General features: G+C 42.1%; 1 long non-coding RNA gene across 1 annotated transcript in view; it reads right to left on the minus strand.

The window, feature by feature from the left end:
- LOC128323618 (uncharacterized) overlaps positions 1-19191 on the minus strand; it is a 91374-nt gene extending 72183 nt beyond the window's left edge. Inside the window, exon 1 of the long non-coding RNA XR_008306391.1 lies at positions 19115-19191. This is a non-coding gene — a long non-coding RNA (uncharacterized LOC128323618). The remainder of the gene's footprint in view (positions 1-19114) is intronic.
- Between the last annotated feature and the right edge of the window lie 4478 nt (positions 19192-23669).

The raw sequence follows: 23669 nt of genomic DNA on the forward strand, positions 1-23669 counted from the left end.
AGGAGGGCAGACTAGTGAGTCTGAGGGCTAGAGGGTCAAGACATTGGTCATCCCTTCTCTACTGCTCTATCCCTTTGATACGTAGATAGCTAATCTCAGGGACTTCCTTCCTTCCAGCCACTTCCTTCCTCTCTCCCTTCTCTTCCCTTCCTTCTACCTTGCAACATGCAAGCTCCTCTCCCTGCACCATGTGTGCAGAGATACAGAATCCATCTACATCCAGCTAGCTAGATAGATTAGAGATCCTAACTCTTCACTTTCCTATCCAGAATGGAGTTCTCTAATAAATATCACTCATATTGATTTGAAACTATGAACTGGCTCCAAGTTTCTTTACTCTCAGCATACACGCATGCCTAACCAAATTCTACTATGTTGTGCCTCTGTGCACTCTGCTATAATGAAAAAGGGTTTCTCCTACCAGAGAGAATTCCCAACAAGAATGAACAGCACCTTGTTTTGTCAACTCTGTGTCTGTGTGGCCAGATGGCTGAGAGAGTGAGTGAGCAAGAAAGCATGTAAGTAGATTCAGCCACCCCCAAGCTTCCCCATAGCCTGTGTGCTCTCTTCCCCTTGAAAGAGGGCCCTGTAGCTGCCTACCTTGAAAGCAATAGGGCCCCCAGCTGTTCCTCTAAGGGCAGCTGTTCCTCTACACCCTGGCTCTTGCCTCCTTCACCCCATGGCAGCACTCCATAGCCAGTGCTGCGGGCGGCTGACTCAGATCCTTTCCTACTTCATGCTCTCTCCTTCTATCTCTCCCACCTCTACACTCACTTTCTCTGGTTTCCCCAGCACTCTTTCCAGTGCACGGGGCCCTCTGGGCTCTGGGCTCTTCCCTGCCACACTCTGCAAGTGGGGGAAGAGTGCAGATCCCAGGAGAAAGGGCCATGTGCATGTGGAGCCCAGTCAGCCGAGAGGGAGGCCGGCATAGTCAAGAGAGAATTCTCTTTTGGCTGTGCATGCCTCCCTCTTGGCCGAGCAGGATTCTGAGTGTGCACATGGCTGGTCTCTGGACTCTTCCCCTCCATGCTCTTCCCCTCCATGCTCTGCACACACAGAGCCTGGTCACTGGAGAGGAAGGGAGGCTTGGCTGGGAGAGAATTCTCTCCTGGCTCTCCTCCCTCTTGGCTGACCAGGCCTCCGTGTGTGTATTTTAAAGGAAATTATCTCTGTCATAATGAAAGCTTGTTTCCCGCCCTCTCCCCCAATTAATGTAGAGCTATGCTTGCAGACTCATCCTGAATCCAAAAGCCATTTGTACAGGAGTTTAGAGTGCCACTGATTTTAAGAGATTTGGCTTGCAATGCCCCCTTTCAGCCTTTTGGTGGTAAGATCAGCTGAAATCGACAAGGCATGCTGCTAAGAATAGGGGCAGGATTTAGAGAAGGATGCAAAATAAGACAAGGTTCAGAGTCCGCTTCCATCAGCCCCTCTGAGGGAATTCAACATTCGGCTACCTTAAAAGGTGTAACTAATTATCTTGCTGTCATTATGGCTATTTGGAGCTTTCAGACTTAGAGGTGGTATATCTTTGAATACCAGTTGCTGCAGTTGGGGGGCGGTATTGCCCTTCTTGTGAGCTTTTGTCTGTAATTACTGACATGAAGCTCAGGGCATTGAGCCTTGTTCACATGAGTCTCAGGACACTGTGTGGTTCAAGGGTCTTGTTCAGTTCAGTATCTTTTCCACAGGTCAAACTTTGGTATGATCACCCTTCAGTACCTTCATTTGTTTCTGCCAGATATGTAAACCACTGAAAAGCTCAGAAGAACTTTGTAATGTCTGTCCCCTTCCCTACTAGAGAGAGAAAGTGAATTAGTTTCAAGAATCAGCAATGGTCATACCTGCAGCCTATATATGAGTACAGCTTTCAAAGCAATTCTGTTTGGACCACAGTGGCCCTACCAAATTGTAATCCAGGTGTGTTTAAAAAAAATAGCACACAGTGTCAATATTAATGGAAAACAAGCAGTGAATCTCAAAGTCAATGTTCAAGCAGTGAACCACTTTTAGACCTATGCAAATTCAGATTCAAACATTCAGAATCTACCCAAAATTGTGCAAAATCTGTAAAATCCAAATCTGATCCCCCCTGCCAAATTGGATCAGTAAAGTCAGAATACATTCCAAAACACTGAAATTAGTTTGGGAAATACTTCGGCATTTCAGAATTCGCAAAATGATGTCTACAATGTGTTTTGGCAGGATTGCCACCCGGGGATCAACAAAGTGGCTAAAGTCATGTTTTAGTATATTTTTCATGTGTGTGTTTTGGAATGGGGGTGCAGGTGGGGAAGCTTGAGAAAAATGCAAAAAGTTTAAAAATGCAGTGCTTTTAAGTGTGTGTGGGGAGTGTTTGTTTTTGAGGGGGCGGGGGACTTAAAATGGCTAAAAATAGTGAAATCTGGTTCAGAACAAGCCTGTACATCACAAAGCGTTCTGGATCTGAAGGCCCTCCTTAGAATATCATTCCACTCCCATGTGGCACCTTTGCCATCATAAAAAGGGATTACAGCATGCCCTGTTTGCTCCACCTTTTATATCTCCTGAATGAGTAGACATACAGCTATGAGATTTGGCACACATGAAATCTGCAGGACTCTGTGTTGTTCTTTTCAAGGCTATTGGTAACTCCTCTGATTTTGGGGAAATTTTTGAAAAAAGAATTAAAAATAGAAAAAGGGCAAAAACTAGATTGTTTCAATCCAGAACTTTACATAACATTCTGGATCTGAAGCCCCTCCTTGGACCAACATTCCACTCCCTTGTGGAGGAACAAGGACATTGATTTTATATTAATTGTTGTCTTCCCCATTCTAGAAGCACATAGTCAGTAAAAGCGAAAATACTTCAAATATACTTTTGTGGTTAGAAAGAATTTCTCACTTTCCTTTCTAGCTATTAAAGGTGTCAAATCCTTTTAATCCACTTTAAAAGGTCTGCATTTACTGCAATGGGGAAGAAAAAGAATAATATAAAATCAAATGAATATCCTTTCCCCTCAACATGGGGGTAGAATTATGGTCCAAGGAGGGGCTTCAGATCCAGAATGTTTTGTAAAGTTCTGGCTTGTTGCATGCCAGATTTCCATATCTAACCATTTTAAACCATATTTAGCCATTTTAAATTTATTTTCAATAATTCACCAAATATCAGGGGATTGAAGATGGCCATGGCTTTGGGGGAAAAATTAAAGAGTCCTGCCAAAGCAGACTTCATGTGTGTCAGATTTCATAACTGTATACCCATCCATTCTGGAAAAATAAAAGGGGTCAGAAAAGGGATATCCTGTTACCCTTTTTCATGAAGGCAAAGACCCGATTCTTCCACATGCTGGTGGGATGATGGTCCATGGAGGGTCTTCAGTTTCAGAGGTTTTTGTAAAGTTCTGGCTCAAAACAATCCGGATGCCACCATTTTTAGCCATGTTTACAATCATTTCAAAAATTCACCCTAATTCAGAGATTGGACCGATTTTCTTGAAATTCACTGTCAGAGGCCCTCACCCCCTTCTCCATAAGTGCAATGAGATCAAAGGCTCTAGAGCCACCTGGTGATTTTAGCTGATTTTTTTTTATTTCCACATTGACCACTATGTGGAAAAATTCAAATTTAAGTCAGAATTTGGATTCAAATTCTGAATCTGTTCCAATGTCAGACATCACCAGATCCTATAGAATCTGAATCCAATATTGTTGAAGTTGGATTGTGTCAAATCTGAATCCGAATTTTTTGAACACACAAAGGCCTAATCTCTTTTATTGTATTGATATCTCCCACCCATTGTGGAGGAGTAAGAAACCACTGTCAGTTGACCTATCAATAAGATCATTCAGGTAGGATGTTCATACCCCAGTTCCCTCAAGGCCACCACACCATGAGTTCATGTGCTGAATGTGAAGACCTTTCTCCAAATTGAAAAGTTTCTCTGAATGTCAAGGTTTCCAGGGCTCCTCCCATGGAGAAACTTCACAGGATTTTCTCAGTCCATTTCTTCATGTCCCACCCTTCAAACTTACAGAGAGATCCATTGAGGGATCAAATACTCCCCTTGGCTGTCTTCTGAAAAACAGATTGGACCTCTAAGAACATAGACACCGGCCATCCCTGATCTAAAGAGGTTTCACCATTTGAATTGGCTAAATTCAATAGATATTATCCAAATATATGATGCTGCAGTAGTTTTATTTCTCTCTTTGGACAACCAGAGGCCATGAAATAGCACACAGCAAGATTGTTTTCTTTGATATTCATAGTTATTGCATGAATCAACATGATTTCTTCCTTGAGTTTGTGCAGATGCAGTAAAATACCCAGTGGAACAGCTATGGAGATATGGGTATATTTAATACTCTCCTGTCAGACACCACATAGGCATGTGTATCCAGATTCACAAAGGATGTACAGTAAATTCACATCCTTCAATTGATGTAAAGGGCAATATGTCAGTTTCACAAGCAGAAGGTATGGATATGAGGTCTTAAAATATTGTCCAATCTTTCACTATTTCATCTCTCCCATTTCTATTTTAGTATCCTATCCACTTGGCTCCCCCCCACCCAAACCCCACTGCAGTTTCCTGGTAGTGGTAGGTTTTTCATCACAGCCTTTTTCATGGCCCGGTATTTGTTAAAATATATTTTAAGTTGTTAAAATATTGTTGTTTAAATGTTAATAGCTACAACTCAGCATAATAATCTCTTGATTAACTGATTTTTTATTTTTTTTTTAACCATATTCAGTGAATCCAAGACTGGGTTTTTCCCCAGGTTTTTTGATATTAGAAACTGGGAGTAATACTGTTCCTTTTGAGTAAATGTAAGTATAACCTGTATTTAATCTCTACTTTTTAAGGGGGTCATCCTAAATTCAGAAGCATCTTCGATTCAGGTAAATATGGTAATTGTTTCAATCTTAATGAAGGATAAACTCTCATGTGTATCTATTTTTCTTAAAATGTCAAAGTTAAGATTTGCAAATCTAAGATAAATTTCCGCAGAGTTATAGGATTCTATTCAGGCTGTCATAAGATGATGTCAGAATGTTATAAGATTATGCCATAAGAAGATATTGCTTCTTCTGTAGAGCTGTGCATGGCCTGATCTTGATAATGATCCAGACTATTATTGTATTATGCACATGATGCAGAGGATGGTTTGGATATTATCAAGTTGATAATTGGTATCAGCTCAAGGCACCCGGATGTGTCTGGTGAGGTATTTTTTTAAATGACAAACCAACTTCTACAGTCAGCCACAACATTTCAAATCACTGCTTTCCCTTTCCTGATAGTGACTTAGAATATACCAAGTAAGAAAACAATGCCATAGCATCCTTTTCCTGATGCATTACTGGGGGAAATAACTCTAACTTTAGGGTGCGGCCTTTGCCTCCAGTAATTCAACAGGGAAAGAATGCAAGGTCATGACGGGGCTTCCTTTTCTTCTGTGCAATACCAAGAAAGGGAAGGCAGCAATTTTAAATGTTGACGCTGAAGCTACCACAAAGCAGCAAATTGCTTCACAGAAGCCAGATCTTCATTAAATCTTGCTTTCCCCCAGTGAGTTAAGCATGATCTGTGAATGGGGTGGGGTTGTGCCTGGCCTGGAGGAAGGCCATTCATGTTTGCTGGCATGCCCAGGGTGCATGCATGGTTGTTGCTGGCATGCCATGGGTGCATGTGTGTTTGCATGCCCAATGGGAGGCTGGCATGGCAGCTTCCTTATTAAGCTGGCCCCACCTCTCTAGCCTCAGCTATTGCTTCAGCATGGCAGCCACCAGTCCACCCTACCAGTGAGGGATTGCAGGTCACCACTTAGAGGCCGAGTAGGAATTTTTTGTTTTCACCCGATTGGCTTTTGGTGGATTTTTTCACCTGTTCCTCAGATGAAATTATTGTTTGGGCTTCTAAATTAGGGGTGGTGAGCCTGGGTCACACTGGCAGGTCAAACTGGTCACACTGGCAGCTAAGTGAAGGCTGCGGTATGTAGGAAGCAGTGATGTAGTGACATGGTGGCAGCCTGTGTTCTAAAGATGGCTGCTGCCACAGCCGCATCACCAGCCTCCTTTATCCCCGTCGTGGCTCCGTAGCCACTGCCTCCATGAAGACTCACCTGGGCTCATTTCAGCTTGCCACTTGTTGATTCTCTGTTACCATGGCAGCTCATAAAGCTCCAGGATCCTAAGTTTTCCCCAGCCACTGCACACTATAAAAGCATCCGTTTTAGGAGGCAAAGAGTGGAGGACCAGGGTGGGGGAGAGACAGCCCAGGTGGTGGCCCTTGGTGGTGAATGATTCATGTTCCATGAACACAATTATAGCCCTGCCCCGTGTAGGAAGCCTTATTGGTGTTCAACCAGAGGCCTCTTTATGATGAAAGAGGAATAGCCCCTCAGAGTTTTGCATCTCGGGGAGCTGGTAATGAAACCCCTCCTGGGGAGTTCCTCGACTTACCCCCTCAGAGCTTTAGGGCTTGGAGTGGCAGCATGGGCAAACCTCTCTTGACAGAACATCGTGTGTTAAGTAGGAGGCCACAGGTTAGATGACTACTAGAAACCACCAAGCCTGGTTGATTTGTCTAGCAGTAGGAAAATAGCTATCTTTAATCTCATGGGGAGGAGTTGCCTGCACTCAGATTAGGGAAGTTAGAAATGTTGCCCTGCTGCATGTTCACTGGGTCCATGTACATGCTCCTTCTCCACATGATGAGGATGGGCTAGAAGATATATTGTCCAATCTGGCCCATCAATAAGCAGTGGGCTCTTACACATGATCAGGAGGAGTGGTTTGGGGCTGGGAAGAGTTTAGATTAGCAGAGCCTCTGGTCAGCTCTGCAAGCCCTGATCCCAAATGGGCAGAACAGCCATGTTCTCCATTGATGCAGCCAGGAACCTATAAATAGGACTGGGAAGCTTCCCCAGTGTGCTCCACACTGCCAGGAGAAGGGAAGCCTCCTGGCATCATCAGCTTCCCTCTGATTGGTCACAAGGGTTCCCAGGCCCAATTCAAAGTGTTGGTTTTAACCTTTAAAGCCATAAATGATTTGGGACCAGGTTACCTGGGAGAGTGCCTTGCCCCATATGTCCCAACCCGGTCTTTAAGATCTTCTTTGGAGGACCTCCTCCGGGTGTCCCTGCCAAATGAGGTGGTTGCACCCTGTTTATGGAATAGTCTCCCCAGTGAGGTTCAACTGGCTTACTCACTCAGGCCTTTTAAATGTTAAGTTTTTGGATGTAACTTTTTGTAACTTATTTCTTTAAAAAAATGTTTTAAAAATTGTTTTGTATTGTAATTCATATTTTCTTTCCCACCTTTTTTTGGCCTGTTATGATTTAATGTGTGTTTTAATCTCATGTTTTAATGTTGGGTTATAAGCCGCCCAGAGGGTAATTTGTTATGGGGTGGCTAACAAAGATGATTATTATCATTATCATTATCATTATTATGGGAGAAAGAAGCAAGGCAAGTCCTATTCATGCCATTCTGAGCAAGCAATCATAGAGTGTCCTGTGCAGAGCAGCACATTCATGGATCCCAGCCGCTGTAGCCTCAGTGCTCTGTGACAAATATGGCAACTGGCTTCTGGGACCTGCAAAACCTGAGAAAAGTGGATACATGATCGATGACTGAAGTACCGGAGCTCCTACTCTGCACTAACCTGGATTAAGATTGAGGGATGGAAGCAGAGTTGCTCAGATTTGGACTACCAGGGCTTGGAGGATTTGCCCAGGTTCACATGAGCTTGCAACCCTGGGTTATCTGCCTCTAAGCAAGGTTTAGATGCTCATGTGAAGAGGCTAAATCTAAGTTAAATGAGTTTTGAATATTTTGTGGAAACCTCAGTTTATTTTTTTAGAAATGACAAAATCTCTCATTGTGAAACCTGAATAATTCTAAGAAATAGGAGAAGACATTCTGTTCATGTGCTGAATCCTGGCCTTCCATTCTAGTTCCATGGCCAAAAGCTCCTTCCATTCACAGGAATTGCTCTCCTTATATAAGGCTACTCCTATTTAGGGATGTGCACAAACTGGTTTTTTGATTCGAATTGTGCCCAAAACAAATCACCTCTGATTTGTTTTGTATCCAAATCTACCACTCCAAATCTACCCACTCCAAATAACTCCAGATTCTATTTGTATTTGCTTTGATTCAATTTGGATTTGGACCAATTCGGACCATTTAACAAGGTCCTAGGGGCACAAAATTTGGTGGTGGGTATGTCCCCATGGATGCCCCAGCAGTGTGACACTTGGTTAATTTTTAATGCATTTTTAACGTTTTTACTTATTTTGAACATTTCCACCATAGGAAACAATGGGGATTCAAAGTTGCCATATCCTAACCCTAAAACAGATCCCCAGCTTTCATTACCAAAAAAAAAAAAAAGCTAAGCTCTAGCCCTTATACAAGTGGAGTTATGGAGCAAAATGTGCAGTCAGTATTTTTCCAGTGTTTGGATTCTTTGGTGTCTAATAATATTTCCTCATAATGAATCCCTATGAGGATTCATTGCACCCTTTCATTTCTTCTGTCCATTTTGACTGTCACTGGACGGTGGAAACTGCCAACTGCCATGTTCCAACTACACCCCCACTTCCGCCGCCCCCCGCCAACACACACACACCTGCAAGGCAGTGGGGTACTCATTTTAATATTTAGGAATATTGAAAAGTTTAGATTCTTCAGTGTCTAATAACTTTTCCTCATAATGAATCCCTTGGAGGATTCATTATACACCTTCATTTCTTCTGTTCATTTTGACTATCATTGGACAGTGCCAACTGTCAACTGCCATGTGTCAACTACACCCCCCCCCCCACACACACACACACTGGGGTACTCAGTTTATTATTTAGGTATTTCTGAAGTGTTTAGATTCATTGGTGTCTTCATTACACACCTTCATTTCTTCTTTTCGTTTTGACCCCACTGCTTTGCAGGAAGGGGTGGGGAATTAGTGGCATCCCATGTGCCAACTATCCTACAAGCCACTGGGTACTCAGTTTATATTTTAGGAATTTTTTAGGTGTTTATACTCTTTGGTGTGTAATGAATCCTCATAGGGATTCATTATGAGGAAAGGTTATTAGACACCAAAGAGCCTAAACACTTGGAGAAAAAAATCCTAGTACATAAACTGAGTAGTATCCCACTGCCTTATGGGTGGGAGTTGGGTGTAGTTGGCACATGGCAGTTGACAGTTGGCACTGTCAAAAAGACAGTCAAAATGAATAGAACAAATGAAGGTGTAGAATCAATCTTCATAGGGATTCGTTGAGGGAAAGTTATTATACACCAAAGAATCCAAAGACTTGAAAAATAATGAAAAATTAGTCTATTACTCCACTTCGGCAAGGGCTAGAGCTTAGCTTTTTTTTAAAAAAAATGAAAGCTGGGAATTTGGGGAAATTAATAGGAGGATCTTAATCTCAAATCGATTTCAATCAAATCAGGAGTGATTCGATTTGTACCCAAATCTAGCCAATGGACCACAGGAGTGATTTGTTTTGTTTCCAAATCACCCAAATCAGCTAGACTCAGGTACAAATCGATTTGAACCTGAATCAATTTGCACATCCCTACTCTTATCCCATTAATGGAAGGAGCTACTGGCCACAGAGCTCTGCAGTGCAAAATGCTAGGATCCAACTCAATGTGTTATATGTGGCACTGTATTTTGCAGTGCTGTCATCTCTGGACATATGCAAAGCTTTGAACTACACCAAATAACTTAAAGGTACATATTCAGATGGCAATTTCCAGAAGAAATCTCAATTTACTAAGTCTCTCCAGTTCTGGATGTACCTTCCTCTCATCTAGTCTTGCTCATCTTTCCATTTAGAAAAAGTAAGCTGTGAACTGTACAGTACTGTATTTATTAAAACAACCGATCTTCCTGAGCCCTGGTCATAAGTAGTAGTTTAAGGGGAGAGATATACAAACCTGATTTAGGTCTGACATCTTTATGGTCAAGCAGTCATCAGGCCTCTAGGATAAGATTACAAAGGAACACAGTTCCTTTGAACAGGGCCCATGTTATTATGACTCATGAACTGATCCTCCATACACCATTTCAACTTTTGAAACTACCTGCATTATAGTTTCAACCAAAAACCATTTATGCTTCTGTTATTCATTTACCTCCTTTTCCAATCACACAAAGCTATAACTTCAGCGTTAAGACTGCAGAACTCACTACTTTCACAAGTCCACCACTTCTATGGCAGCAATCAACACTGCACATGCCATAATCTTTTGTTCTCTTCATAATAGAGTTATACTACATTGGGTTTACAAAAAAAAACCCTCAACTGAATGGTTTGACAGCAAGCTAACTACTGTATTCATGAGCTACTCTCAAAGGGGCTAGATATTCACTTTGGATAAGCATCCAGAAGTCTAGATTCTTGAATAGCCTTTGAACATCTTTGATAAGAAAATAAAAAAGACAGAAAGAAAATAAGGAAATAAGAGAGCTTTTTAAATAGACTGTCATGTCTCTTGCCTCTGCCTTTGTAAGTTTCCAAAGAAGAAAAATCTTTTAAAAGTTCTTCCCTGGAAGAAAGGGGGAAAACTCACACCAATAAATATGAATTAATTTCAAGCCTTTATGAAGTGTCATTTCCCATTTCTGTGTTTGGTGAAATGTGGGTCTTGCCAAAATATGACAGCAAAGCCTTTCTTAATTCTTCACTGTCTTTAGATTTCATTTGGAACCATTTTATCAGAGAATGAGACATCACTAGGCAGGGAAAGTGTCAACCATAAAGTCAGGCCTGCAAAACTTGTAGCCCAGCAGACCATACATAATCCAGCAGCCATATATGGTAGCTCATCAGAGGCTTAAGAATTCTCCTGGATTTGCAGGCCCACCTGCAAAACTAGCGAGTCTTAGCACCAGATAAGCCACAGCACATAAGTAATGGACTTTCTGTGGCTTGGTGAGTTATAAACTTACATTATTAGAAGAGCACTTCAAGTAATTTTTGGAAACCCCACTCAAAGGTTTTGCACTTCACCAATATCCCAGAATCCAGCTGCAACAATCTTCTCTGGAATGAGGACCTCAGAATACACTACACCTGCTCTCGTGTGGCTGCACCTGGTTACAAGTTAGAAACTGGGCACTATTAAAGCTGCTGGTGGTGATGTTTAATGCCCTAAACCAGGAATAGGCAACCTTTGGCTCTCCAGCTGTTGTTGAACTACCATCACCCCCAGCCACAATCAACAGAATGTGCCTTAAAATATTATCCAAAGATTCTCAGGGGAAGAATGTGAGGTGGATAATTCTGAGAATTTTCTGCTGAGTTCTGAGATATTCTTCTAATATTCACCGGATAGTTGTTACACTATCATTTCCAGAAACAGAGTTTTCTGGAATAAGAAATAAGAATAAGAAATAAGCTCCAAACTAACCTTTACATTTGAGCCACTGTGGTATAGTGGTTAGAGTGCTGGACTAGGACCAGGGAGACCTGAGTTCAAATCACCATTCAGCCATGACACTAGCTGGGTGACTCTGGGCCAATCACTTCTCTCTCAGCCTAACCTACTTCACAGGGTTGTTGTGAGGAGAAAAGTATGTAGTACACTGCTCTGGGCTCCTTGGAGGAAGAGCGGAATATAAAATATAAAATAAGTTTAAAAAATGAAAAAATGGACCAATTAAAGTAGAGAGCTTGGATTAGCCATTATAATGTATAAACCTTTATTTGTATACTATCAAAGTATATCCTTCAAACAAGTTGAGAGATCAGATTGTTCTAATAATCTCTTTCCACAGCATCAAAACAGAAACTCCTAAGGAATCAAACATTATAGGTGCTTGGAACAACCTGGAATTGCAAATTAAGGAAGTCCTCAGTTTAGGCCACTAGACTCAGGAAGTCCAGATTTTCTTCTCTGCTCCTCCCAAAATGTTATTTTGCTCATGAAATAGACTCTATCAGCCACTTATGCAGCTTTTAAAAAAGTCTCTGTTGATTGCCCCTGCCCCCAACATATGCTCTCTTAAGTATTCTGGAGATCTGAATACTGTGTTAAAATTCCTCCAAGGAGCCATCTAAGGACAGATATGCAAATTCAAATTATTCCTGTATGAAATACTCTCATTCTGAAATATTCTCATCCCCCTTGAATTAATTCGAATTGGAGAATATTCTTTTCCTGGTCTAATATTCTTTTCCCGGGGCAGCAGCTACTTCCCACTAGAAGTAATGCTGCACAACTGTCCCGAAGTGGTTTTAAGTTGCTGCTCAGCAACTTCATCATGCTACACTGACAGGCTGCCTTTCAATAGGGGTGTGCACAGAACCGCAAGTGGTAGGTCGGTTTGAATTTGAATGCACCAGTTTGTTAGAACCAGCTGGTGGTGCGCTTCATGCTATTGAACCGGGTCAAACCACTTTGGCCCAGTTTGAGGGCCTTGCTTGTAAGCAAAGGGGGATTCCCTACATAAAAGGGGTTGGAGGATGGGTGAGAGGGCACCTTACCAGGTGTGGTGGCAGCAGCTCCCTGGTGGCAACAGCCCCCACTGCACTGCGGGCCAGCAGCCAGCCGAGTTACCTGTTTTTTTGTGGGGGAGGTCTCATTTGAGCTCGAACTGGTCAAACCGGGCCTGCTCAAATCCAACGTGGTTCGATTCCAACCAGTTCTACACACCCCTACCTTTCAGGTTGTGAAACAGCACCAGTGGATCCCTAAAATCAATAGAATTAAATCCTTTTTCACCAAATGTTTTACATGGAAGTGACCAATCTTATACATCAAAGCCAGGAAATGTTTTGAAGGCAGTTTATAAATCATTCGTTACTTATTTGTCCACTCTTTGATAGGCCAATGTGTGACTTTAAAATTACCTGCTTGATAGCACTGGCATCCATATTTTACAAGATGGATTGTATTATTTTTAGCCTGCGCGGAGGCCGTGTGTGTGGGCGCGGTGCTGCCACCACACACTGGCTGTTGTGGGGAGTGCCACCACAGCAGGAAGCTGCAAGGAGTGGCAGAGAGCAGGTAAGGACCTGCTGTACTCCCCTTTAAAGGTGCCACCCGCCACTCCCCCGCCCCGTGGTGCCTCGGAGTGCCAAACCTGTTCGGCTTTCACCCAAACCGGTCTGGCACCAAACATGAACACAGACCTCACTTTGTGCACATGCCATCATCACTCACCTGGAGTAATAGCATAGATTCCCTGCCTTGCCCAATCCAGCCTCACTTTAGCTTGCCTCATTTGGTATTTTTAACCAGTCTGGTTCCTACGATGCATTCCGTCTCTGGCTTGACTACTTCTGTTGCCTCTATCCCCTTTGTCCTTCATCTGCCTGCTCTGCAATTGGATCCCTCTGCCCTACCCAGAAGCAGCCTGGCTCAAGGCCAGGGCAAGGCCTGACACCACTTCCCAATCACTACCTACCTCACTTCAGATGGCAGGGGCAACATCACCTGTGTGATGTTGGAGAGTGTGCACAAAGAACACATTCCTTTCCTCTGTTACATGCAATTGCCCCATTATTCCACAGTTGTTCACATACATGATATCCCTGCGTCAGAGGAGCATCAATATGCACCAGGAATGAGAGGCAGTGCCATGGGGAGATGACAAGGAAGAACAAACCATGGGGATAAGTAGGGAGAGGAAAGAAGAAAAATGGGGAATATATGTGGAGTTCAAATGAGCCAGTATAATATCTCGGCTAGGGAGGAAAAAGAGTGAAAACAATGGGATGAAGCAGAAAGAGACACTCCACACACTCCTTTCAATAGTTAAGAATACAGTTTTGATACTTGAGCCAATGCACAGGTTCAGTTTAAAGTTCTAGCCCTCACCTGATAAGCTTGACATGAGCTAGCTATCATTCCCTCCCCCACTCTGCTGATTAATTGTCTAAAAAACACAACACAATGATCTTATGTTTGAGTGACATGGGGAGAAAGTGGTTGTTCGGATCACCAGAGAGTCTGAAATATGCAGGAGCAGACTTGTAATTATTGCAGCATATGCTAAACTCTGCTGGAATCCATTTCCATTCGCAGCACACCAGTTCGGCTGCGTGAATAATAGCAGAGAACCCCAGTTTCACACGTCCTCCAGTCATCACATGAATAATCTACCCTCCGCATGTTTCCTTGAGATTGGAGTTGACTTCTCCCACTATCTTCCTTGCATTAGAAAGACAAGGGGAGGAACTGCATCTTCAGCGGGTAGAATGATTCAGCAACAGGGGCTGAGGCTGAATAAAATCCAGAGAAATTGATTGATGATGCAGCCCTTAAGCAAGCAGAAGCTGGTAATAAAAATCACATTAATGGGAGCACCGAGTGTTTCTTGAAATGCAATTGCGTCCGCTATCTGACAAAAAGTAATGCAGGCAGCAGAGGCAAATGGCACCAGATAAGTGCTTGTCCCCTCATGTGTCGAGTACAACATTCGTATCTGTTCTGCATGGGCAAAGCAAGAAGACAAAAGGGAAGTCTTGCCACTATCTGCACTCGACATTCCAGCAACACCATCCTTTCTGGTTCGGTTCTATTAATACTGTTGGAAGCTGCAGTGTTGCAAAGGCTTTGGAATGCAGGCGGACACAAGCTCTAGTTTGCAAAGGTCAATTCCTTCCGGTTTTCAGAGGCTTACCGTAGGCAGGATTAAATTCTTCAGCCATTGAACCTTTTCTCCCTGCACTTTAAAAGTTAATACCCTAATAATGAATAAACATTTCCCACAATGCAAGTGTCCAAGCTCATTGTACTTCATTTAGACACCGCAAACAACAGAGGGGTTTTAAATGCACCCAGCCAGTCAAGCAAATTAAAAATCAAAGAGGGGAGGCCTAGTCTACATGAAAAATTCTTTGTATTAAAAAAAACAAATAGTTCTTTGCTTTTCAATATTCATTTCTCTTTTCCGGGAAGCACTTGAAACCTCTCCCTGTTTTAAATGCAGAGTTTCATTTAACATTCACCTGCATCCAGCTGTTTTCCAGGACACTGGATCTAAAACAATTTGCCCCCCTCCACCATCCAAAGAAAGGCCCATTTCAAATGGGCTAAAATTGCTTATTAATGCAGTGTTTTCACAGCCGGCTTCAAGTTTATTAAAAACTTGAAACATAAAAACAGCCCTGCTGGATCAGGCTCAATGCCTTCTAGTCCAGCATCTTGTTTCACACAGAAGCCCACCAGATGTCTCTGATAGGGTTGTGCATGAACTGGTTCAGAAACCCCACGTTTGAACCAGCACGAATGTGGGGGGTGGGTCGCTTTAAGGCGCAGGGAAGGTGCTCTTACCGCCCCCCCCCCCCCGCCGCTATGTTCCCCCCTCAGGTGCTGCTTCAAAAACCACTGGTGTGGAGCAGCTGTATACCCTCTTGCTGCCCCGGTTAAGGTAAAACCAGAAATGGTGGGCATGCATCACATGCACACACACATGCCACTTCCAGTTTTATGCTGACTGGGGTGGCAAGAGAGTATACAGTTGCCCTGTGCCAGCGGTTTTTGAAACAGCGCCTGGGGGAAGTGTGGCAGGGGAGGTAAGGGCACCCTCCCTGCATCTTAAAGCACACACACACCCCACCTCCCAGGTGCGCATGGAACCAGTTCTGTACACACCCCTAGCTTCTGAGGAGCCCACATGCAAGAGATGAGAGCATGCTCTCTCTCTTGCTATTGATCCCCTACAACTGGTATTGAGAGGCATCCTGCCTCCATGGGGTGTATCTAGGGGTAGGGCAGGCAGGGCACGTGCCCCGGGCGCCACTTGAAGGGGGGCCCCATTTTGTAAAATTAATTTTTTTAAAATGGCTGCCAAAAAACAAAATGGCCACTGTGCATGCTCAAATGGCCTCTGTGAGGCTCTAGGTCATGCCAGGCTTTGCAGAGGCCATTTGAGCATGCAAGGTGGCCATTTTGTTTTCAGTGGCCTTTAAAAAAAAAAGATTATTTTTAAAAACGGCCACTGCACATGCTCAAATGGTCCCTGTGAGGCCCTAGAGGCCAGCGGGGTGAGGGGGAATCTTTGCAACCCCCCCCCAGCCTTTAGGAAGCCCCCCAAAGGGGCTACAGGTAATAATAATAATAATAATAATATAATATAAGACACTGTACACATATTCAGATTGGCACTATGTACAGAGAATCAGGGCTTGTGAATACTGAGTTGACGCTTAAGAGCTAGGAATGTATTCATTTGCTCTTACTTTGCTTCTTGTGATAAGTGAGTTAAATGTGATGTTTTGCTAATATGGCTATTAATGGTGAGTTTGTCTATGAATCAGTGTGAAACCCTTAATATTAAGGCCCACTGGGAGTTTCTTGCTCTCTTTTATCTCATTTTAACTGTCTTTCTGAAAGACTAGAATATATTCCAAGCAGTAACACAGTTTACTCTGCATATCCTTTAATTATTTACAGAGTATCTGGGAAAAGTCAAATTCTCCATTGATTTTTAAAACGTATGTAATGGTGATGCTACAATGCATAGTAGAGAATTAGCCAGGCACTTCTGTTTAGTTTTCCAAGTACATCTCCACATAGTATTTGGGTATTTCATAAGCCCCCACATACTGAAATTTGTAGTTTTCCAGCATTTTTTGGTCTAAGTCCACTGCTAAATAGTTTTTGAAAGATTAAAAGATTAACGAGCTTAACTTGTATTTTTCAGCTGATATTATGGTAAAGTTATCTGAAAGATGGGTGTCAAATGCTTGGACAGGGGGCGCAATTTCAGTGCTTGCCCTAGGCGCTATTTTCCCTAGATACGCCTCTGCCTGCCTCTGAGGCTGGAAGTGGCCTATAGCCACAGACTAGTAGCCATTGATAGACCTGTCCTCCATGAATTTGTCTAAGCCCCTTTCAAAACCATCTAAGCTAGTGGCCATCACCACATCCCATGGCAGAGAATTCCATTGGTTAATTATGTGCTGTGTGAAAAAGTACTTTCTTTTGTCAGTCCTAAATTTCCCAGCCTTCAGTTTCATGGGATGACCCCAGATTCTAGTGTTGTGAGAGAGGGAGGAAAAAAAATATCTCTGTCCACTTCCTCAGCTACTATATGCATAGTATTCACTGGCTAGTGTAGCCTGTGCCAGGGCCATGTATCATTTGCTAGATGTGGGCATTTGTTTTTAGAATGAATGCAACCCAAACTGAATTTAGTTTTGGTTCCATTCATTGCAAAACAAATGGGTTAGGAAATGAAAGGGACAACAGGGGATCCACACTAATTGTTGCACATTTGTTTTGTTTAGCAGAAAAACAGTCTTACTTTGTTTGCTGCTTCTTGTGCGGTTGGGACTCCATTTTCCACAATACAAGTATCTCTTTTTGCCATAGTACTTGTACGCTGCCTCCAGGAGGCAGTACATAGCTGCTTCCTGCTGAGTGCCATTCTGAATACCCACACTGCCCCAGGATGTTGGTGTCACTTTCCCAAACTCACTCCAATCTCGCAATGAGTTTTCATGGGCCTGATTTGGCTCAGTGCCCTTGTACCAGTCAGGGCACTGAGTCAAGTCAGGCCCATGCGAAATCAACAGCTAGATGCACAAGGATTTTGGGGGTGGGGTCAGGTCATAGATAGATAGAAACTCAACCCTACATAAACATACAAAAAGGCATTCTTGGTAGCTTTCCTTCATTTATAGAATGCCCTTTTCCTAGAGATTTACCAGCGCCCAAAACGAAAGAAATGTAAGCAACAGACATCTTGACAAATATGCACAATTCCCACGTTGTACTGAATTTCTTGCAAAGCTTGTTTCAAATTAAAATATAACAACCATATTTAATCAAATAAGACTGGAGGACACTCAAGCGTTCAAAGTGTTGGATAAATGGCTTATCAGAATAAAACAGAGCTATCCTGACATTGGAGATGCATGATGAATTCAGAACACTATAATTTCAGATAACGGGATTTCTAGTATTAATTATCATCTTGAGCTATTAACATAGCACAATCAATGTACATGACACTAGAAAGTAAAATAAGCAAGAGAGAGTCCCCACTCTCAGTTCATAGTCTAGAATATCTGAAATATTAACAGTGGCGATGACTGTAGAATCCAAGGGAAAGAGTTGTAGTATGCAAGGACAAGGGAGTGGAGTGGAATCAGGAATATTAATGTTCAAGTTTAATGAAATATATTGTGGACAGAGAGGCAAGTTCAGACTGGTTTTCAGTGCTCTTGCTGCTGGCTGTTTGTAAGCCCCGCCTCTTCTCCAGGATTGGAATACAAGTAACGAAAGCCCCATTCAATGACCACAGAGGGAGAGTCAAGAGTAGCCAACAGGATATAAGCAAATACTGTACAGTTACAGATCTTTAAGTATTGTTAAGGATTAGATGGTAGAAGAAAGGTTTCACACACAAAAATGGATGAATATGAAGAAAGACTGTGCATGGGTGTACCAGCATGGGTGTACCAGCAGAGATAGTACCTCAGATACTATATCAGAGACAGTACCAGCAGAAGAAACAAAGGAGAATACCTTAATTTTCATGAGTTACTATATTTATATCCCACTGTTTTCAGAAAAATCTCCCAGAGAGGCTAACCAATTGAAAAATGCCACAGAATCCAAATTTATACCTCAATCACATGTTTGACCCTTGAGGAGATGGATGTACCCTTCTCTAAATGTCAACGGATTGGCAATGAACAATAAGCTGTTGACAGTTACTCCTTAAGTTGTTTACATGAAGTTTACAGAGAGACAGAACACAACACATTTTTAAAGCCATCCAGAAATTAATGTTATGATTGTGGAAAACTAGAGGTGCCTCTTTGTTAAAGTCTTCACAGCCCCTCAGTACTCCCCCTTGAGTTTCTGTTGCCACTAGCAACCATTTCCAGGCAGCAGAAACTTTCAGGGAGGCCACCTGTGCCCTCCCTCGATCCCCAAAACAAGGAAGGAGATGCTCAGTCACATAAGCTGGATATTCCTTGGAGTCAAAAGGAAACTCCCCAAGTCCAAGAGCCTTCATGTAACGTGTTAGCCAAAATGCTGCACAAGTACAATGAACACAGTATAAAACCCAGCACAGTACAATGCTATAGTAGAAAAGTTTACACAACAAAAAAGAAAAAAGTTTAGAGGCAAATAAAGATACCTTTTAAAGTCCAAAAACCAAAGGCACTCTTTCTTACTTCCTGACCTGGGTGATGCTGAATCAGGAGCCAATCATCCTGAAGTTGCAGGAGGAGAAGGAGGAGGGGGAGCGGGAGGGGGAGGGGAAGAGGAAGGGGAAGAAGAAAAAAGAATTTGAGAATCTAAACCCAAATCTGGACAGCTGTAACCCTTGAGGAACAAAGGAATGTTGCACAACACAGTCTGACCACAAACCCTGATCCCTTGTCTTGAAAGAGACCTAAGAACTAATTTGAATATCTCATTTCCCCTTATTTAAGGGGAAACATGTAACTTTTTACACATGAATCTGGCTTATTTGCCTGTCTGCCACCTCAGTGACTCAAGCAGGATATTTCTCACTGAAAGGATTCTATAATAAATGTCCTCAGTTCTGGGCAATAGTTCACCCATTACTGGTTCTCAAAGTAGCAGAATGAACAAAGGTAAACTAAGTGCTCCCCCACTGGCATCAATGAATCCTTATATCTCACAGGAATACCATCGCCCTATGGTCAGGCATCTATGTAGTTGCCAGTCTTCAGTGAAATGGAATTTTAAAGCCATATAAACAAAAATGGAGACTCTGGCCATAGGTCTACAGGGAAGTATTTCTTCACTATGTTTCATGCCTGGAAATGATGGCTAAACCCCGCACCCCTCCTATAACCTGTACTGTCTCCGCTGATTTCCGTGCGGCATCACCTGCAAGTTACTGCACATAATAAACCTCAAGATTTGCATATTGGAGGGAAACAAAAATGTACAAATTTGTAGACCTGCATAAACCCCTTTCTTATGCAGATTTTTTTTAAAGGTAAAACTTAACCCTAACATGGATCCCCAGCTTTATTTTTAAAACAAACAAAAAATGTAAAGTCTAGCCCTTGTAGAAGTGGAGTTATGGAGCAAAATGTGCTGTCACTATTTTTCAAGTGTTTGGATTCTTTGGTATATAATAACATTTCCTCATAATGAATCCCTATGAGAATTCATTGCTTCTGTTCATTTTGACTGTCATTGGACGGTGCCAACTGCCATGTACCAAATACGCCCACCCACCCCCACCTGCAAGGCAGTGGGGTACTCAGTTTATTTTTTAGGAATATTGAAATGTTTAGATTCTTTGGTGTCTAATAACCTTTCCTCATAATGAATCCCTTGGAGGATCCATTATACACATTCATTTCTTCTGTTCATTTTGACTGTCATTGGACAGTGCCAACTGTCAACTGCCATGTGTCAACTACATCCTGCCATACACACACCCACACACACTGGGCTACTAAGTTTATTTATTTTTTTTAGGAATTTTTGAAGTGTTTAGATTCTTTGGTGTCTTCATTACACACCGTCATTTCTTCTGTTCATTTTGACCCCACTGCTTTGTGGGTTGGGGAGGGGAATAAGTGGTATTCCATGTGCCAACTACCCTCCCTCCAACCAGCAAGCCACTGGGTACTCAGTTTATGTTTTAGGAATTTTTGAGGTGTTTAGACACTTTTGTGTGTAATGAATCCTCATTGGGATTCATTATGTGGACTGGTTATTAGACATCAAAGAGTCTAAACACTTGAAAAAATTCCTAGAACATAAACTGAGTAGTACCCCACTGCCTTGCGGTGGGAGGGGTGTGTGTTGGCACATGGCAGTTGACAGTTGGCACTGTCCAAAGACAGCCAAAATAAATAGAAGAAATGAAGGTGCATAATGAATCCTCATAGGGATTCACTGAGGAAAGGTTATTATACACCAAAAAATCCAAACACTTGAAAAATAGTGACCACACATTTTGCTTCATAACTCCACTTCTACAAGGGCTAGAGCTCAGCTTAAAAAAAAAGAAAGAAAACTGGGGATCTGGGGGAATTAATAGGATTAATCCAAATCCAGAATCAATTCAAATCATATCTGGCGTGATTTTATTTGGACTTGAATCTAGCCAATGGACCACAGGGGTGATTTGTTTTAACTCCAAATCACCTGAATCAGCTAGATTCAGGTGCAAATCAATTTGTACCCGAATCGATTCACACATCCCTACACAATACAAAGTCCTTATTGGATGGTATATTATTCCAGAAAACTTATGACCAAATTAATGTTGGGGTGTGGAGTGGACAGATAAGCACCTATAGTGGTGGACATATATTTCCATCTATGGAGGAAATGTCTCACTACATAGCAGTTTTGAAATTTGGTGGCAAACTATTGTCAAGAAAATCTCTTAAAACAATATTACAGTTAGAACAGACTGACACCCCCACCCCCACCACAACCTTCCAAACAACAATGAACCAAAAAGATATGGGACACCAGGACAATGAATAAACCTAGTCAGCTGATCCTAAAAAAGCAGAGAACTCCAGTCTGAAGACAGGCACTCAGCATATTGGCCTTTTTCATAATTTAAATGGAAGTTTTCCTACTCTCAGTTTGCATCTCGAAGAAATACAAATGTATAGGTTACTTTTGTACACCACAGCATGCTGTTTTTAAATTGTTCTGTAATGATTGTTTGTAAACAGGTTTTATGCTATTTTTAAAATTGTTCTGTAATGATTGTTTTTAAAAGGATGGATTTGTGGGTTTTATTTTTATTGTGCATTGCCCAGAGCCACTTGGGTGGGGTGGTATATACATTGAATGAATGAATGAATGAATGAATGAATGAATGAATAAGACACCACATCACATCAATATAATCTCTTTCAGTGGCACTTGATCCCCACCCCATTGTGATAGCCTTTCAATTAGGTTGGTTCACCCATTGAAAACCAAACCACAGATTCTACTTTTCTGTGACAGACTCTATTGTTCTCTCTATATACGTATGCTCCATATTATCATATTATGAGGAACTGCCCCTCTTCCTAATTGCCATGTGCTAAAATGTGTCAGGGCTGAACCATAGGTAATGACCACTTAATGACACAGGGCTAGAAGTCAGGCAGCCATTCAGGACTCGGGGATCAAAACTGGTAGCCAAAAGCCAGAAACATGCCAGAGGTCAAGCAGACAGCCAGGTGTCAGAAACAAACCAGAAGCCGAAGGTCAGAAACATGCCAGAGGTCAAGCAGGGCAGAAAGAGCAAAAACAAATGCACCAGTGGCGAGGAGACCTTGAAACTGACACAGCATCCGCTTCAAACAAGAATCTCCTTATACCCTTCTGTCTGCAGGAAAGTCAATAATGGGTCTTACAGGGCAGGGCCAGCCTAGGGCCTGGAGACACGAAAGCTGCAGTAATGCAGCACGTCGCCACAAGGGGCAGTGGTAAGTAGAGTCTCAGCTCCATCGAACTCCACCAACAAGTTTATCAAAACTAATTTAAAAATATCATGTTAAAAACAGGAATTTAAATAAAATTGGCACCATACAAGTGTTACTTAGATACAAAAGGCAGTGGGGGAGGGGGGAGATGGTATGTATGGTGTTTTTGGTTAATCTATTCCTTGATCCAAGCCCACTTTTGAATGGAGGTTTTGTTACTTGTATCCCAATCCTGAAGTAGAGGCAGCAAGAGCACTGAAAAGAAGTTTGCACTTGCCTCTCTGTACATAATATCTATTTCATTAAACTGTTAATATTCCTGACTCCACTCTACTGCCTTGTCCTTGCATACCACAGCTCTTCGCCTTGGATTCTACAGTATGCAGTCATTCAAAACAGAAACATGAATCCAATCAACTTGAGCTGGATTTACACTTCCCAATCACATTTCTCCCCCCGTGTGATAAAAGCATTGCCCTTAAATAATTCTCCATGAAGAACATCCTACCATTTCATCTAAAGTTTGCAATATTTGGATTCTTCTTCCCATGTAAAGATTTAATCATCTTATTGGACTTATGTGTTAATCTCCCAGCTAGCAATTCAGGTACTACAAAAATCAATTTTGACCTCCAGGGCCTGTGAACTGCATTTGAAGCAGCCTATAGAGATTTCTTGTTATTTATTTTTTCTTAATCAAGACACATTTTGATCTTTGCCACTGGCATAAGGTTCATCTGATGCTATCAGCCATACAATTGGGTGGGGGGAGAGGAGAAAAGAACATCTTTGTTTAGTATAGGAGCCCCGAAGACGCACAGATTGATCCATATATCAGCACTAATATTTAAAAATGAAATTTTTTTTGCAGATAGATGTATTGGCAAATAAAAAACACAGAACATTGTTATAGCAGAGGTCACCAAGATGTTGCAGGTACAGTTTCATTAATGGTATGAATCTGACAAATTGTTGAAAACTATAGGCATTATTTCTGCTTTGGTAGAATGTCACCGGCCCTCTCGGCTCTTAGCCTGGAAATCATGATGGTTTGTCACTGCCACCCCTAAAAGCATTCTTCAAGCTTGGAGGAGCAGTCACTGATTGGCTCACTGCATAAAGGCTACTGATCTAGTCTTGTGAAAAAGAATCAGCTGTTATCCACTAGCAATGTACTACTTCATCTCATTTCTGTAGCACTTTTCAATTATCCAAGAGCTATTATATTATATATCAGGGTTTCTTAACCTTGGGCCACCAGATGTT

This window comes from Hemicordylus capensis, chromosome 4 (genome assembly GCF_027244095.1).
Source record: "Hemicordylus capensis ecotype Gifberg chromosome 4, rHemCap1.1.pri, whole genome shotgun sequence".
Classification (NCBI taxonomy): domain Eukaryota; kingdom Metazoa; phylum Chordata; class Lepidosauria; order Squamata; family Cordylidae; genus Hemicordylus; species Hemicordylus capensis.